General features: G+C 30.0%; 1 protein-coding gene across 1 annotated transcript in view; it reads right to left on the bottom strand.

Annotated features, from left to right (window-relative positions):
* The window catches only part of LOC129958570 (complexin-like), a 198,232-nt gene extending 186,074 nt beyond the window's left edge, over positions 1 to 12,158 (bottom strand). Inside the window, exon 1 of the mRNA XM_056071132.1 lies at positions 12,136 to 12,158. The gene's annotated coding sequence lies outside the window, so the exon portion shown is untranslated. The remainder of the gene's footprint in view (positions 1 to 12,135) is intronic.
* Positions 12,159 to 16,631: the final 4,473 nt, after the last annotated feature.

Here is a 16,631-nt window from a genome sequence, read left to right as displayed (position 1 = left end):
TAATCCAACTCTTTTCTTCCGCGGCATTTTGAACAAAATGCTTTTAAGTGCCAAAAACATTTTAATACTTATTTCTACATTAAATGTTGTGAAATAATTCCACCATTCTTTTTAAATATGGTTCATTTTAAGCATCAAACTGCTTTTCACTTGCAAAGTTTCTCCATTAATTATTTGAGATGCATAATTCTAAAAGGAAAAGAAGTTGTACAACATCTTTGTATTATAAAAGAATTTAAGTTCATATTAAATATATGATATAAAATACTATTCAAAATAAAAATTGTGATAAAATGATTTTTCACTTGTTAGTTTATTATCTTCAATAACTTGTATGGCGGAATATAAACATTCTAATCTCGATTCAAATTCAATTCAAATTGTTCATAGTTCAATTAGTCATTGTGTACAACAAAACTGAAATCAACTTTTGATCATATGTTGATATTTTTTATCTACTTCACTGTTAACTCAGATACCAATTGTTAATTTTCCCCCATCAAATGCTTAAAAACTATATAAATAGTTTTAACTTCAAGCCAAAGCAGATATATTGCATACCTTTCCATGACTCGGTAACTATCAATCTTATAGTTCGAACAAGATAAGAGAAACAGTAGAAAAGCTTATTTCTTGGGAGTGTCTGGGAGTGTCTTCCCTGTGTTTATTCTATGAAAACATGGAATTGGAAATGCTTTCATGCAAAATGAGGTTGTTTGGGCCATCTGGGTAGCGAGCACCAAGGGAATACAAAAAAGATTGCATTCTTCGAACTGTAACGTAATGCTGCTACATGGTAAAAGGGAGTTCTTTCATTGGCATTAAAAATTTTTTAGGTGTCTTTGAATGAACTAGTAGTAAATATAGGGCTTATTACATTGTGAATAGCAATCTCATTTGTCATGTAAAATTATATTAATGTTACTTAAAAGTTTATAGCGTTCTTCATCTTTCAGATTCTCCAATATATGTCAACAAGAATTGTTAAGATGAATTTAATAAAAACGGCTTTAAAAACATACTTCTGTTAGTGTACTAGAAACAGTAATATACTTCATTATCAGCAATAGATTTTTTCAGGTGTCTTTGAATGAATTAAGTTTTAAGATTAATTAAGTTTTAAGAATGATTAAGATTTTTAAGATTGAAATTCAATATTCGTAAGCAAGAATTTTTACAATAAATTAATTTTTAAAAAACTTATACTAGTGAGCTAAAAAGTAGAATTTTTATCCTAATTATTTTTTTCTAGATTTTAATTTGTAATTTATTATTATAAATATTGTCATGGAAATTGTCTGGTTGATATATCAGGAAAGAAATCCGAGTAGCTAGATAACGGAAAACGATTTATAACCGTTTTATTACCTGCCCTTAACTGAAATCAGGTAATAAAAGTAAAGCAGAAACACACACAATGAACAGTACTTGTTCAAGTTTGCGAATCAAGAAGTCAGTAAATTAGAAAGAAGTGATAATGCTCTGAATGCACGGCTTGAGAGCTCTTTCAGCAAACACAACTCCAGAGAGAAATTTGCTTCGCTTCAGCCTCCCTCGTTCATACAGCTGACAAGGAGTATGATGCAAAGAATTTTCTAGAACAAACTCGAGATCTTGATTCTTAATGAAGATGAGCCATATATTTCTCGCCTTTTCTAGAACTTTTATTTTTGTTACCAACATCTCCAAAATTGTGTGCAAGGTCATAGATCATTGATCTGATATGATTCAGCATACATTAAAAATCACCGTAATTCCCTCTTTCCAGGAATGAGATTTGCGTGGCAAGACAGAGGTATTAAAGATTCATAACATTATTAAGAAATCTTAAAATTGATTTATTCTTAAATTTGCTGTCAGCTGGCAATAAAATAAAGATTTAATTAAATTTATCGATTAATTTCTAGAAATTTTAATGTAGTCTTTTTTTCATAAAGAAAACACACGTTTACAAAATTTCAAAACTCTAAGACGTCAAGAAGAGAGTGAAAAATCAATTATAAAACTCCCTCTTCACAAATATGAAGCAAATCAAGCTGAATAAAAATGTATAAAAAATCATTTAAAAAATAAAATTTTTTGAATAAGTGTTTTAAAATAGAATGTCTTTTTATTTTCCATTAAGCTATAAATCCAGCAGAAACGATTTCCTTTCAACTTTCTCTCAACTACGCAAAATGGGAAATTCTGTGTTTTGATTCGTAGTATAGTAAATAAAATCTAGTATAATTTCTGGGGCTTTTCCTTTTTGGTCTATTAGATAAACTCTGACATGGATTTATACTATTGGTCAAAAGACTACGTGCCAAATTTCATTTATTGTGCGTGCTGCGTTTGCTGATTTATCGTCTTCTCGTATATGCATGAACTGACAGTCCATTTGTTGATAAATTTATTCAAAATTAGACGCCGCGTATCTAAAGTTTTAATACAAAATTGAGCCATCTTACTCGTTGCGTTATTGAATAAGCATGTTCACATATACAGGAAAATACAGATCGATACAGACAATCCGTTGACAAATTTGGTTAAAAATTTTGTATAATTATACAATTCTAATAATAAAACCACATGCAAAATTTTATCTAACTCATTGCGTACTTTAGTTATCGTGAATATATACTTATGTATAGACAGACAAAATTCCTGTTATCAGATTTCATACAAAATAAGAAATAGATCATTGCTGTTAAAATTGCATACCAAATTTCATTCTTTTAGCTATATATCGAAGGCTCTATCATATAGGGCACTTACATACAAAAACGTGCATATTGTTCTTCTATTATATTCGGCCGCTGGTGAGTTGCGGAAGTTTGGAGAGGAAATGTCAGCATAGATATTGTCCTCGTCTTTTGGCCATGGTTCAAAAATTACGAGCTCCGTTCCAAAATTGCCCTCTTATTGCTTTAAAAAAGAATGTTAATATATCTAAACTAAACCTTTTGTTATCATTATAGCTTATGATGCTTCATTTTGTTATTTATTCCCCGCTTCTGCGGTTGCAACTCAAATTTTTGGATGAAATTGGGGTCAAGAAAAATTTTTTCGCACAATAAATTTAATTAAAAAAGTCCTTAAATACCATTTTATTAGTACATTAAAAACATAATTTTTTGGTTTTCATTAATTGCTACTTTTTAATCTCATATTGAATATAGTGATTTTTTTTTAATTTTGTTTATAATTAACTGATAACTATGTTCTGAAAATTTTAAACTAATGCATTGTCATCGAAAATGCACAAATATAGAAACATTCAGTTTTCTTGAACTTAAGAAAATAAGCTAAAAAGAAAAATTAGAATTTTTTTTTTTATTTAAAAAACAAAAATAAGCAAGCATAATATATGAAAAATGTCAAGTTAAATACTTGTTTAAAAAATTCTGTGAGGATAAAAAGTTCAAGATACTTTCATATAAAAGATAACATTCAAACTGGAAGAATTTTTAGTGATGAGCTTACTTGAAAATTATATTCACTTTTCATACTGAATTCTCACTAAGTAGCGGGGATGAAAATTAAATATGGCATTTCCGACAAAATCGATAAAATTCTACTCAGCCATAGCATTATTTAATCATTTAATATTCTGCGGATTAGTTTAGATTGTCTGCTCCTCTGGTTGAGCTAATAATTTGAAATAAAAGAAAATTTCAAACGGAATATTTAGACATCAAAACGAAAATTGAATTGAACATTTCAAAACGAAATTAAATATATGTTTGTCATGAATAATAACCGGCTTGTTTGTGTACCTTAAAAATGCACGATGTGTGTCTTGTAAGTTTGGGAGAATATTGGGTAAACATTTCGGAGGAAATTAAAAATAAATTTCTGCTATGATTAGTGTTTGTCTAATCATTTCCAATAACGTATAGTGCGTTTACATTTGTAATTGGCGGCGACTGAATAGACCTTTCCAGGGAAAATATAAAAGGAAAAATCATGAGTATTAACTTATAGTTTATTTTAGTTAAAATGACATTTCGTTAAATGACATTGTTTATGTATGGTTAGAATATCCATCAGTTGTAGCTTTGGATATAGATTTTAGATAAATAATTTTTACTTTGTCATCTTAGTTTATATTTCATTTATGAAATATTATTTTACAGTTTCATTTTCTCTTATAAGAAGAATAAGTATTGTAAACGTCAAAAAATTCGATGACGGTTCGACAGATTTTGAGGAATAGTCACGCTTTAGTCCTTCCTTAGAATAAACCAATTTTGAAAATCCAGTTTGAACACGATAGTTCAAAAAGCGCATTAAGCTAGATGAATGAAATTTAGTTATTGTTCCGCATCAAAATTGTAACTCTATCTAATTATGGGTGAAATCCGTTTATAGGAGCTTTGTCAGCCTGTCCTCACGTATGTATGAGAATACGGGACCTCATAAACGTAACGAACTACATGGATAGAATATGGCCCAAGCATTTATCACCAGAAATTTAGATATGTGTCAGTTTATATAAGTCCACCGACAGTTAACAATCTGTTTTTCTATCTATTCTTATGTATGTAAACTCAAGAAGGAAAATAAATGAAATTCGGTATCTGGTCTTCATATGAAAGTTAGAAATCTGTTTCAAATTTTGAACCAAATTGGTAACAAGAAACAGGTATAAAATAATTCCTCGGTTTTCTTCGCTAACTACAAAGCTTGAAACAAGTCATGTTATGGATATTTACCAGAAAGTCGAGGAGAGTATACTCTTGCTAGTTAATGGGATAACATCAATGCATGGATATCTTTGTCATTCAATATGGCTCACTATTGTCAAAATGACAACGTCGTGATATATTTTGGATAAAACATGAATATTACATAATGTGTTATAGTATTTAATTATTTTTAATTGTTTCTTTGAATTTTAACGTTTTATTATACTGTAAAAAAAATTACCGAAGGATATACGGGAAAGAATTCTAACACGCAGAATAATGGGAAATAACGCTTTATTTCATGAATATCTAAAAAAAAAAAATGACACAAAGGCAACAAAAACGTAATCACGATATACAGAAAGAACAGTACTTGTAAACATAACACAGGCAGACAGCATAAGATTACCGCAATACGCTCAGCGACCTCAACTTCTAGCTCGTTCTGTGAACTTAATTCCAAAGAGAGAAATTGGTTCCAGTGTGACCACATCGACTTATATAGTCTCCTAAGAAGGTGTGACGTTGCATGGAATTTCCAGAAAAATTTCAAGATCTCGGATCCTAATAGAGCCACAATCTTGCATATTTCAGAAGCCTCTTTTTTATTATATTATTATTATTATCAGCAAGCTTCCATCAAGGTCGGGGATGATTTACCTGGGATCCATAAAGAATGTCTGTAAATCTCTCTTTCTTGTTATAAGACTAACATGGCAGGAAAGAAGTATTACAGATTCCTAGCAATATATTTTTGTATTAATTTTTATTTTACTCAGTTCCATTATTTAAAATAAATATTTTAATTATTTTCAAATAAAAAAAATTCTACATCTTTCTGCACGTGTAATTGTCGAAAAAAATTGCACATTTGAACGAAATACATATGAAAGAATGAGAGGAGGTGTTTGGGATATAAATGAACTGTGAAACATTTGATAGGATTCTTTATATAGATATAGATCATTGAATATGAAATTAGAATTTCACATTACATCAATAAAGGGAAGAAATACGGAACTGAAACCCTTTAAATATTATCACTGTATAAATTCAATGGTTATTTGCTTTAATTTTCTTTATTTTCTATTTAAATTTATCGGCAAATTAACGCAGGGGTTCTCAAACTTTTAAATATTGCGATCCTCTTCAGCCTCGAGCAGTGAATTTTTATTTTGTGACGAACAGCACATGCTCTTTTTTAACGAGTTATTATCAGCTAAATCAATCAATTAAAAACATCCATTATTAAATATAATAAATGCTTATACAAATTATGATAAACTCCTTTCAAATTAATGCGTACCAAACTGAATTGAATGTTTATAGCGAAAAGAAGATTCTGATTAGAAGGGTGGAGTTTCAACTAACACGAGTCGCTTGTGTTCTGTACTGTGCCTTTTTTCTTTTTGTCATGTAGCTGTCAGATAGTTTGAAGATTTTGAGCTTATATCATATCCATACAAATTATGGAATAATACATATTTATTCAATATCTTGCCACGATCCTCCAAAAACTGACACATGATTCACCAGTGGGTCGTGGCCCAAAATTTGGGAATCCCCACTCTAACAGTTTTTGGTCTTATAGGGAAACGTTCCCGGGAAATGCTTTGAAACAAAGACTGCGGTTTAGCGTAGTCCCGATATCCTTTTGCTAAGCATGCACTTCAACGAGACAAAGAGAAGAGTGCACTTTAAAAAAGAGTAAAACAAATAATAATTAAAAAAAAAGAGTATTTTGATCTTTCCTCTGTTTAGAAAAAAAAAAACTTCGCGAGCTCAAAATTTAAAAACAAACAAGAAAATGAAGAATAATTAGTGATGAAAGAAAATTGAACAAATGCAGTATTTTTAAAATTTTCTTGCAAATAAACACGAATATGAATTCTTGGTATATTTGTGTATCTTATTTCATGACATTTTTTATTATTTAACTGTATTTGTATAATTTTTTAGAAACGGGTGTAAAAATTAAAGGAAAAATAATTGAGAAAATTTTTTAATTAAAATTAAAATTCCGTTTTTATTCCATAGTTAAATTAATGAAAAAATGTTTAATTTCTTAGCAACGATTTCTTTACTGAAAACAGGCTTCCATGAAGTGAAAAATCTGATTACTTTTTTCAATAATTCTTCGATTTTTTTAATCCAATAATTATTTAGAATTTTTAACTTTATTTAAAGTTACTGATAAATTCATTTTAAGAACTAGCCGATGCATCCGGCATTACTCGGCACGATAATATTTTCATGTTCTTCATTAATCAAAAATTAACTAATTAACTGTTTCGCATTGAAACCTCCTTTAGACTTTAGTATATGTAGAAAAAAAATCTGAAAAACTTATTATAATTTCATTCAAAATAAATATATCAGTTAATGTTATATCAGCTATACTAAACAAAATGCTTTTCGAAAAATAACGTACCACTGCAAAAGATTTGTTAATACTGTTGAAAGCTATTATTTTCCCATTTGGTTGTGAATAACTGTTAAAAAATGTTACAAAATTTAATTGAACATTGCGAGTGGTATCTTGGGGGCAAATAAATAAATTGATTTAAAATATCTAACCTTTTCATTCAGTAGGAATGGCGCTACTAATGGTAAATTTATCTTTTCTATACATGAAAACGTGGTTTTTATTCACAAAAAAACTAACTATTAAATTTACTAACACCAAAGCTTTAATAAACTCGTTTTTATTCTTCACAATATTTAAAAGCAAATTTTGAAAAGACTCGATTCAGAAGTTTGGATTTCTATAGAGCTTAAATTGTTTATGAATTTTCCCTTTTATTTAAATAAATTACCTTAAGAATGAATAATAGAGTGGGTTGATAGTGCTTAGAATCAATAAACTTTTATACATAATGCACTATCCGAAACTCTCTTTGTGCTGTCCAATAGGCGATATTCAAAAAAAAAAAAAAAAAAAAAAAGGAAAAGGAAAAGCAGCGACCAGACACAATAGTTTTGTTGTATAGTATGTTCTTAAAGAATAGGAAGATAAAAGATTCGTTATCTTCATATTCAATATAAGATTAATGCAATAGGAAATAGTATATCAGTTTATTACTGCATAAAGAAAGGAAACAGTTAACGGCACTGGGTTAAAAATGTCTATATACATGGATAAAAGTATTTTATAAAAATGGCAGCATTTCTGAACAATTAAATAATAAGAAAGGGACTGATAAAATGCCTGGGCAAAACAAATTTACCTTTAAAAAAATTGCTCTTATTCCAAAATAATAACCAAAAGAAATGCAAAGTTGTTCAAACTGAACTTCACATTTTTAGGTGCTGTGAAGAGTGTTTTATTTATTTAAATGATGCAAAAAATTAGCAATTGGGTCTTCGGATAAAGCATTCAACATTTATTAGATGAAAGAAATACAAAAGTTCGTAAAATTTAAAAAAAAAAAAACTAGAAATAAAGAAAGGGAGGCTCATATTAAACCGGGTCTTTTTAGAAACCCCAAAACCAAAAGTCGCATGGAATGTGATCAGGTAAGCGAGGAGGCTAACCTATTATGAATTGGCGGCTGAATACCTATTTATCAGCGAGAATTTGCCGAGACAAATATTGAAAAGCTCGAATGATTTAGGGAGGTATACTATTTTTCGTTAACGCCCTAAATACATCACCGATAGGAATAAAGTAGATGAAAAATTACCGAAGAACATAGTGTCACAGGTAACGTTTATTCAGTGAAAATCGCAAAAACAGGCGTCGAATTGACAGTGAGCCTAACGAAGAGAGTGGCCCTATGAATACAAGGATTAGGAACAAAGTAATTGAGAAGAAGCCTTCTCGTATGTATATTTTTCACGCGTTCGATAAAAATAAAAGCAGGTAGCAAGTATTCATTTATGATCATTGCGGAATTGATGGTCGTTAAACTTCATTCGTAAACAAGTCAGATTTCACGAATGCAACTAAAATGTGCTGGTGCTCCATCATGCATTAACTAAAGTTCTAGCCTACAATTGTCGATGCTCCTTGCGGTAAATCCGGAGGAAACTGCTGGAAGAAAACAAGGTACTTTGTGCCACTGAGGCTTTCGGGCAGAAGATATGATCGCAATAGATGACCCTGTCCAGATGTTAATATGAAATTTGTGGTGCACGTTCGACGAGATAGTGATGTGGGGATTTTCGAATGTCCAAATATTTGCATTGTGCGTGATGAAGACACCTTCTCTCGTAAAGCAAGCTTCATCTGAGAAAAAAAACTCTAGTAGAAAAGGGTGCATCTTCCTGTGGGGTATCAAGCCTCCAGCGTGAGAACTCCACCCGATTTGCGATTTTCACTGAAAAACGTTAACTGCAACCCTATGTTTTCTGGCAATTTTTCATCTCCTTAATACCTGCTATTCTCGCTCTGAATTTATCTTTCGAATTTGACAACGCCCTTTGCGAACATCGATACCGATGTTGCAGAATGTTTTCTGATGCTCATTTGAGTTTTTCTTGAATATCTTAAAAACTCTTCAGTTTTCACACTACATATCAAATTATAGAATATAAAATTCCTTATATTTTCAAGCTTTTTCTTTCTTCAAGTTTTAATATTTTTACAGATAAGGGTTCTAAACTGCTTTTTCATTTACAGTAATTTATCACCCCTTGGATCATCAAATCGGCGTGTTAATTGTATGAAAAAATCTTTTTAAAAATTTGCTTTCCCTTAAAAAAAATTCATAGTTGAAACAGCAATTGTTATTTTTTTATTAATTTTTTGAAGTTTCCAACATTCCACGGACTTCCTATATTTTTGTGATTTTTCACCTACTAAACGTCGTTTGGGATCTTATGTTGTATGGTGATTCTTTATCCTCTTGATGCCTACTATCACCCTTCTGAATTTGTCGGTCGAATTTGGCAACACCCTGTATATAGATAACATGCATATAGATAGATAGATCAGATGCAGTCAAACACTGCTGTTGACTTATAAATACAATAAATTAAAATCAAAAGCCCCATAGACACGAAATTATTGCAAATACGAACAAAAAATATTTTCGTTTGCGTAATGAATTATTCTGATTTATATAAAATTTACGCTTGGTTTTTTCCATAACATTTTTTTATATATATCTGTATTTTTTATTGGGTTCCCCAATTCAAATTATCTCGAAATTTTACTTCATTTAATTTAGAGAAAATATCAGACGGATAGAAAAAATTCAAATGCCCCGATAATAAGTGGTTATTCTAGTTTGTAAATGTTTTGTTATGAAAAAATGGTAATACTTTTCACCTGGAAAATCTCTACATCTTTTAAAAAATACATATTAAGGCACATTCTCGTGTGTAAATAGTACACACAGACCACTTTTGTGACACGTTTCATATAATTTAACACTTCCAATAATAATATTTTTGCAAAGATATTTTACAGTGTTTGTTTTTAGTTGTTAATTAAGCAATTTTTAATTAAGAAATGCAATGGCCTATTTCTCAAACTACTAAATATTTTGTGAGGATAGGGGAAAGGGAGCCATCTATCTTGAAAATAACAAGTTGTGAATTAGTGATTAAATTCTTCGCACATAGGGAAAAGGCAACGAATTACTGAATTTTTAATTTTATATCTGCAATTAAGATAAAACATTAATTAATTTAAAATGCAAACATCTCTTAGAACTGCTCATTTCTCAAATACCCCTTATATTATTATAAGAAGGAAAATAACAATGAATCTCCGAATAGGGTGTGATATTTAATTGGAAAGTTAAGTAAATTCATAAGTCAAGAGGGTAATGAGATATTCCTACATGTCAGGCAAGCGATCTATATAAATTTCCTCAACATGGTAGGATTTTCAGAATATCTTTATACCCACCGCATATATCTTTTGAATTAGTCAAATTTTGTTTTGGTTCGGATATTTGATCGTTCTGATTTATTACATTTTTAAATCTTTTTATTTAATTACACTTGTTTCATGTTTGTTAATTACTAATTAGGGTTTAAGGAGACTTTTCTACATGTTGGCTAGTGACTCATAATTTTAATCAACTCTGAGAATTACCTTTTGTTGTATTTTTAAGCTCTTTCATTTAATTTCCAGACTTGGTAACGATGGGAATTTTAGAATCGATTTTTCATACACTTTCTGATGTACTAGAACTTTGAAATTTCGTACATTTATGATTTTTTTATGCAAATACGTAATTTTAATATTTTCAGGACTTAATTGTTAATTTACTTATTGGCTTAGTTGAGTTTTAATTTTATACCAGGTTGATTCCATTTTTCTTCTGACGGGGTAGTAAAGATAAAATTTATCACCCCTTAGAAAGATGGAGGGGAGATAGAATTTATCTCCATATTCATTAATATATGTAATAATAAATTCTAAATAAAAATTAGAAAAAATAAAATAATACTACTTCATAGTACACTAATAAAAGTATACTATTAAAAAAACTGTTTTCATTTCATTTTTTCCCTGCATCAAATTATTCTCATCAATGTGATTCCTACTATTTACCACTTAACAAATTAGAAATGGATATGACAACTATTGTCTTTAAGCAAGATAAATTTAGGTAATGGAATTTATGTTTATCCACCATCTCCCCCTCCTTTCTCCCATTTGTTTAAAATAATTTCAGCAAGAAAATAAATGATGTAGGGATATTTAATTCAAAACTTTACATGACGATATTGAAAATATATTTATTAATCCTGCAAAACAAGGAAAAAATCGAAGTACTAAAGGAATACTGTATATATCGGTGACAATTTTACTATATTTTTCCAATAATTAAAATTGATTTTTTTTAAAAAAATCAAAGAAAATTGAAATTTTTTGTGCTGCATAAACTGGAGAAAATAATTTGAGAAAAATAAACTGATTACAAGATACAAACTTCATCAAATACATACAAGAAATCTTCAGTTTTACCAGTAAATTTTTAGCATGTCACACTAGTTCAGTTTCTTTATATTTCGTCATTGTGACTGGAATTGCAATGAATTTTTTTGAGGCTTTTGCAGGAAATTAAATAGAGGTTATTTACTTAAGAAATTTTACAGAAGGTGTAAAGCAAAGTAAAATAGACAATTTTTAAAAAATGTAATTACCTTCATACACAATAACTGGAATGTTGTTTCCATACGGAAATAATTTTATTTGACTTGAGAACTGATAATAATCAGGATTATTCATATACACATTTTACTGATTGAATCAATCATATCTGGATCATCACTTGCAATTAAACTATTACTTATTGGGGATAAATTATTTAACTCTTAAGCTTTATATAAATTAACTTTCGTGACTTAGAAGTATCGCAGAGCTTAGTATCGTCTTTAATTTGCTTAAAATTGCTAGCTCAAAGTGAAATCTGAATCAAATAATTGTATAAATAGCTTTTAAAGAATACAACCCGAATGCAAGATTACGAATAAGAAATTTTCTGACTTAAATAAAAATTCTTACCCCAAATGTATTCCTCATCTTATTTGTATCGCATTACATTTCCAAAATTGCTACCACGACACAAAAACGCTACCATAAAAGCTTCGCTTTGTGATAATGTCCTTCACTGCAACTTTCCTACCAAAAAAAAAAACACTCACAACATTGAAAAGATAAAGACTAGGGTCTTTTCTTTCATCAACTTTCTTAGCGAGATCTCCCCCACCCAGTAAATGCTCTGATAAGAGGACAAGCCATCAACAACTCGATCCTTAAGTGGTCAGATAGAAAGCCGGCGAAGTGTACTTGATTAACAACACCGAATTGGCCAGTCAGCCCTGAGGGGGTAGGGGAGGGTATTTTGATGATGCATCGGCCCAAATGGCCATCATGTGTGATATGACGAACGACATTGGTCAATGATGGATCAAGCTTTTGTAACAGAGACTTTCTGGCTGCGATCGTTGATAAGGAGATCATTTAATGAATTGGCCAAAGCAGATGAGAATGCATTGTATCCACCTTAAAAACTAAAACAAGCAAATTTATAATTGGTTATGCTAGTTAAAGGAAGCTATTTGATGGACCTATTAGACAAGTTAAAAAATACTATTTAATGGAGTGACCAGTGCAGTAGATGGGCATTATCAACCTAACATTATATTATAAACCCCAATTTAAATTTCATAATTGCCTATACACTCTTGTTTCAACACAAGTTGAAGGAAGTTATTTAATGAGCCTAGTGTGTTAATTGAAGAATGCTATTTAATGAGGTGACCTAAAAGTAACTGGGCATACATTGTATCTATTTTATAAAAACCAACTTGCAATTTAAAAATTGACTATGCACCCCATATTTCAGCAAAATAAAGCGCTTAATTTCTTAAACAAATATTTCATCAATGTTAATTTCTAACTGGAGAATCAAAGGGAATGTTAGATTTAGATTTTAGGGGAGCTAGGGGTAATTTGTAAAGGAGATGAGTAGTAATAATAGACACGTTACGCAATGATTTTGAATTTTTTTTTATCAAAATTTCGGTGAGACACGATTTTTATGACTATTACGTCAGCACAATTAATGCCCGTAAGAAGACAGGTAGTTGAAGGTTGTGAGATATGCTCCGTTTTATATAGTTAATGATGGGAAAAGGATTCGTAACTTTTAATTCAATGCAAGTTGATTGATTCTTTAAAAAATGTTTTTACTATTTATTTTCTCTAAGTATTAGATTTCAAAATGCGTGTTATTATTATTATTATTATTGGTCACAATACTGTTTTATAAATCGATAATTATGTCTGAAATTATATGATGGGACAATTTGTAACATGTTACAACTTTCTCCTAGTGTCTTTATTCATGTAGTTAGAATTTCTGCTTTAAATGCTAATATGCAGCCTCAAAGATTAGACTTCTGCCTTAGGATTTATCTCGAAAAGAGTGTAAAACTGATTGATACAAAAAAAAAAAAAAAAAAAATTACCAGTCTAAATGACACACCTGAAAAAGAAGCAATTGAAAGAGAATATGGCGTCATGATATAAAATTTAATGAATTTTTAATATAATATTAAACTAGGAGGGTAAAAAGAAATAAGAGGAGAGTTAAAAAAAAAACAAATTCAAGAAAGAAAACGACGAGAGAAAGGGCGAAGAAAAGAATTTTGAACTCGGTTAATGATTCTGAAACAGAAGACTGGTATTGTGTAGCTTGTTGGGAATGCATACGGTAACTCTGAAGAAGAATGGATGTAATGCTTAGTTTGTAAAAAGTATGAGAGGATTCAGTCTTATTATTTGCTTTCGCTAACTGCCATTTGAACAAGACTGATTTAATGGTGTTCTCTAAAACAGTGTTATTTTTCTATAAGTCACTTGATATCCTTCATTATCACTATGCCAAGTAATAATAATAACACATATGTCTTTTGTATTTTAATTCATAAAAGAATGATAACGTTTTTTTTTTTAAATATTACCTATTTAATTGTAATTATTTGCCTCACGACTGTTACAACTTGTTACAATGAGGCAAATTCTAACAGATGACTTATTTTGTAAAAATAATTCTAATGCTAAAATCAAAAAATTGTAGAATGTTTTTTATGCAAATAATGAATGAAAAGTTATGCTATAAATAAAAGCAGTTATAATCAAGTAAAATATATTCGAATATATAAACATCTTTCCTAAAATTGTAACTAGCCCCACGATTTCCTATTCCGTTTGTTTTTCTAAAAGGGGGAAACAAAACTCTGAAAAATGATAATATCTTATGTGACATGTACTGTAAAGATTCTTCAAATTATGATAAATATAAAACTGATCTGCTGAATTTCAGAAAATTTTGAATTTAAATCTATACTACTCTGAATCGGACAACTGAAATTTATGATTAAAAGAAAGGATTACTCTATTCAGTGTTTAATAACGGTGGATTTCCAACTAGACAGACAAGACACTACATAAGGCTTGCGGGACAGCAAGCACAAAATTTAAAAAAAAATATATTATTGGCCTAGTTGCCAAATAAAGTTTTCAAAAAATGCAAATACAAAACTCTAGAAATACGAATTCTATAATATATTAATAATATCAACACTTTGTCAATTAGTTAGTATTTTGTTTCATTCCGTTCACTTAGCACAATTTTTAATATACAATAGCATAAGGTTAAATAGTCCTGGGTACAAACGCATGCCATCCTGTCATAAGACATAAGTGAATAATAAAAAAAATATTGTAGCAGCTGCATTACTCTATCTTCTGTTTTGGATAATAAATGGCGATGCCTGATTAAGTACGCATCCCATAGTGCATTGCAATTGTAAATAATGAGATGCGATGCTGTTCAGTTAAGGTGTAGGCGCGTTAATATCTTATCTTTTGTGTTTGTTTTGTGTGAAATGGGATCATTAAAGAAAAGTTCCCGAAAACATACGTCCTGTTGCTTCCACTGCATGGATCATAATGATCTTCGTTCCACCACAATATGTATTTTTACAAAGTTACTGAAAAAATGAACTAAAATGATTAATAAATATATTAAATATGAGTTGAAATATGCAATGTTGAGGAGGTTTCATAATATGCACTGTATAGGATTGCCAGGACTTAAATCCGCCTATGGTGTTTAATAAAATTTGTAGTTGAGATTTAAAAGTACCAAAATCGAGCTTCTAGTTTGTTGTTGTCTTTCGTAAGTTGAATTTTAAAAATGCCTACTTAAACAGTGTTATGCTCATTTATTATATAAAGACAAATATTGTCAAGGTTGTACAAGTTTTCCACGTATGATACAAGCAACTTTTTTCACTCACAAATTTTGAAGCTACGTAGAAGGATACGTAGAAACCATAACTTTTAATAGTATTAAGCTGTTTTCAAAGTAAACGATGGATAAACATCCAAATGAATGCGTTATTTATACAAAATAAATAAAAATAACATAATTTAAGGGAGAATGCTATTTACTCACAGAAATTTATAGATAGAAAACTGATAAACTGAATCCTTAAAAATCACCCAATAGGGAAAAGAGAATGCTACTAATCATGGTTTCAAAAATGTGTAAAATGAGAAATAAATGCAAAAAAATTTGTTTATTGCTACTTTTAACATTTTCTTTACGGACATTACAAATGTTGCAATAACAGGCATTTTTCTTCAGTGTATCAATTGGTGCAGCTGTTGTACTATTAAAATATCAGAGCTTCTAATTCTACATTTATAAAATTTGTGACATCTCTAATTATAATGGCTGGAAATTTATTAGTGGCTGCAATATAATTACATCTGAAGATAAATAATAGCTTCTAATACATGTAATCCTTCAATGTAGTCATCAGCGTTCTGTACAACTTGTTTCCAACTACGTGAAATTAGTGGAATATCTCAGTCAAAACCAATTCTGCCTATGTTCGGATCGAACAATCTGTTGATTCAAGAATCTCTGGAGTTATTCGGTAGAGAATTTCATGACGTGGTTCTTTCTTCTTTGAATCCCTCTCCTGTTATATTACATATGCTATTTTCTAGATTTGATCACTAGGAAAGAAAGAATAACAATTGTTAACCCTACAAGTGGTTGACAGAGATGGAATAATCTACCTTTTAATGATTTAGAAAGATATAAAGCATTTTTCTGTTTCCAGGGAGACAGAAAAGGTACAAGTTAGAGATTCCCAAACTGGGTGTGAGAGTCGCGAATAAATTTTTGGAGGATCGGGACAAATATATATATAATATGCATCCCTCCAAAATTTTCATTGTGGTATAAAACTAAACCAAACCATGGTAGAAACATAGCAAAAATTTAGTGCTATTAACCAGCAAAAAACTCGTGACGCATGACAAAAAATCAAATTAGTGTGTGTGTGTTTTGCAATGTAGGGATGACGTAGATAAAGAAGTTTTTTTGTCCTCAATATATATCTGGCCTCGCCTGTTGTTCCAGGTGAGGTTTCGCTTAAGGCCATGCTTCTGTTCAATACCTCTTGCCCCACCGACCT

This window comes from Argiope bruennichi, chromosome X1, assembly GCF_947563725.1.
Source record: "Argiope bruennichi chromosome X1, qqArgBrue1.1, whole genome shotgun sequence".
Classification (NCBI taxonomy): Eukaryota; Metazoa; Arthropoda; class Arachnida; order Araneae; family Araneidae; genus Argiope; species Argiope bruennichi.
The sequence above is the reverse complement of the archived record's forward strand: the minus strand, read 5'-3'. Positions and strand labels throughout refer to the sequence as shown.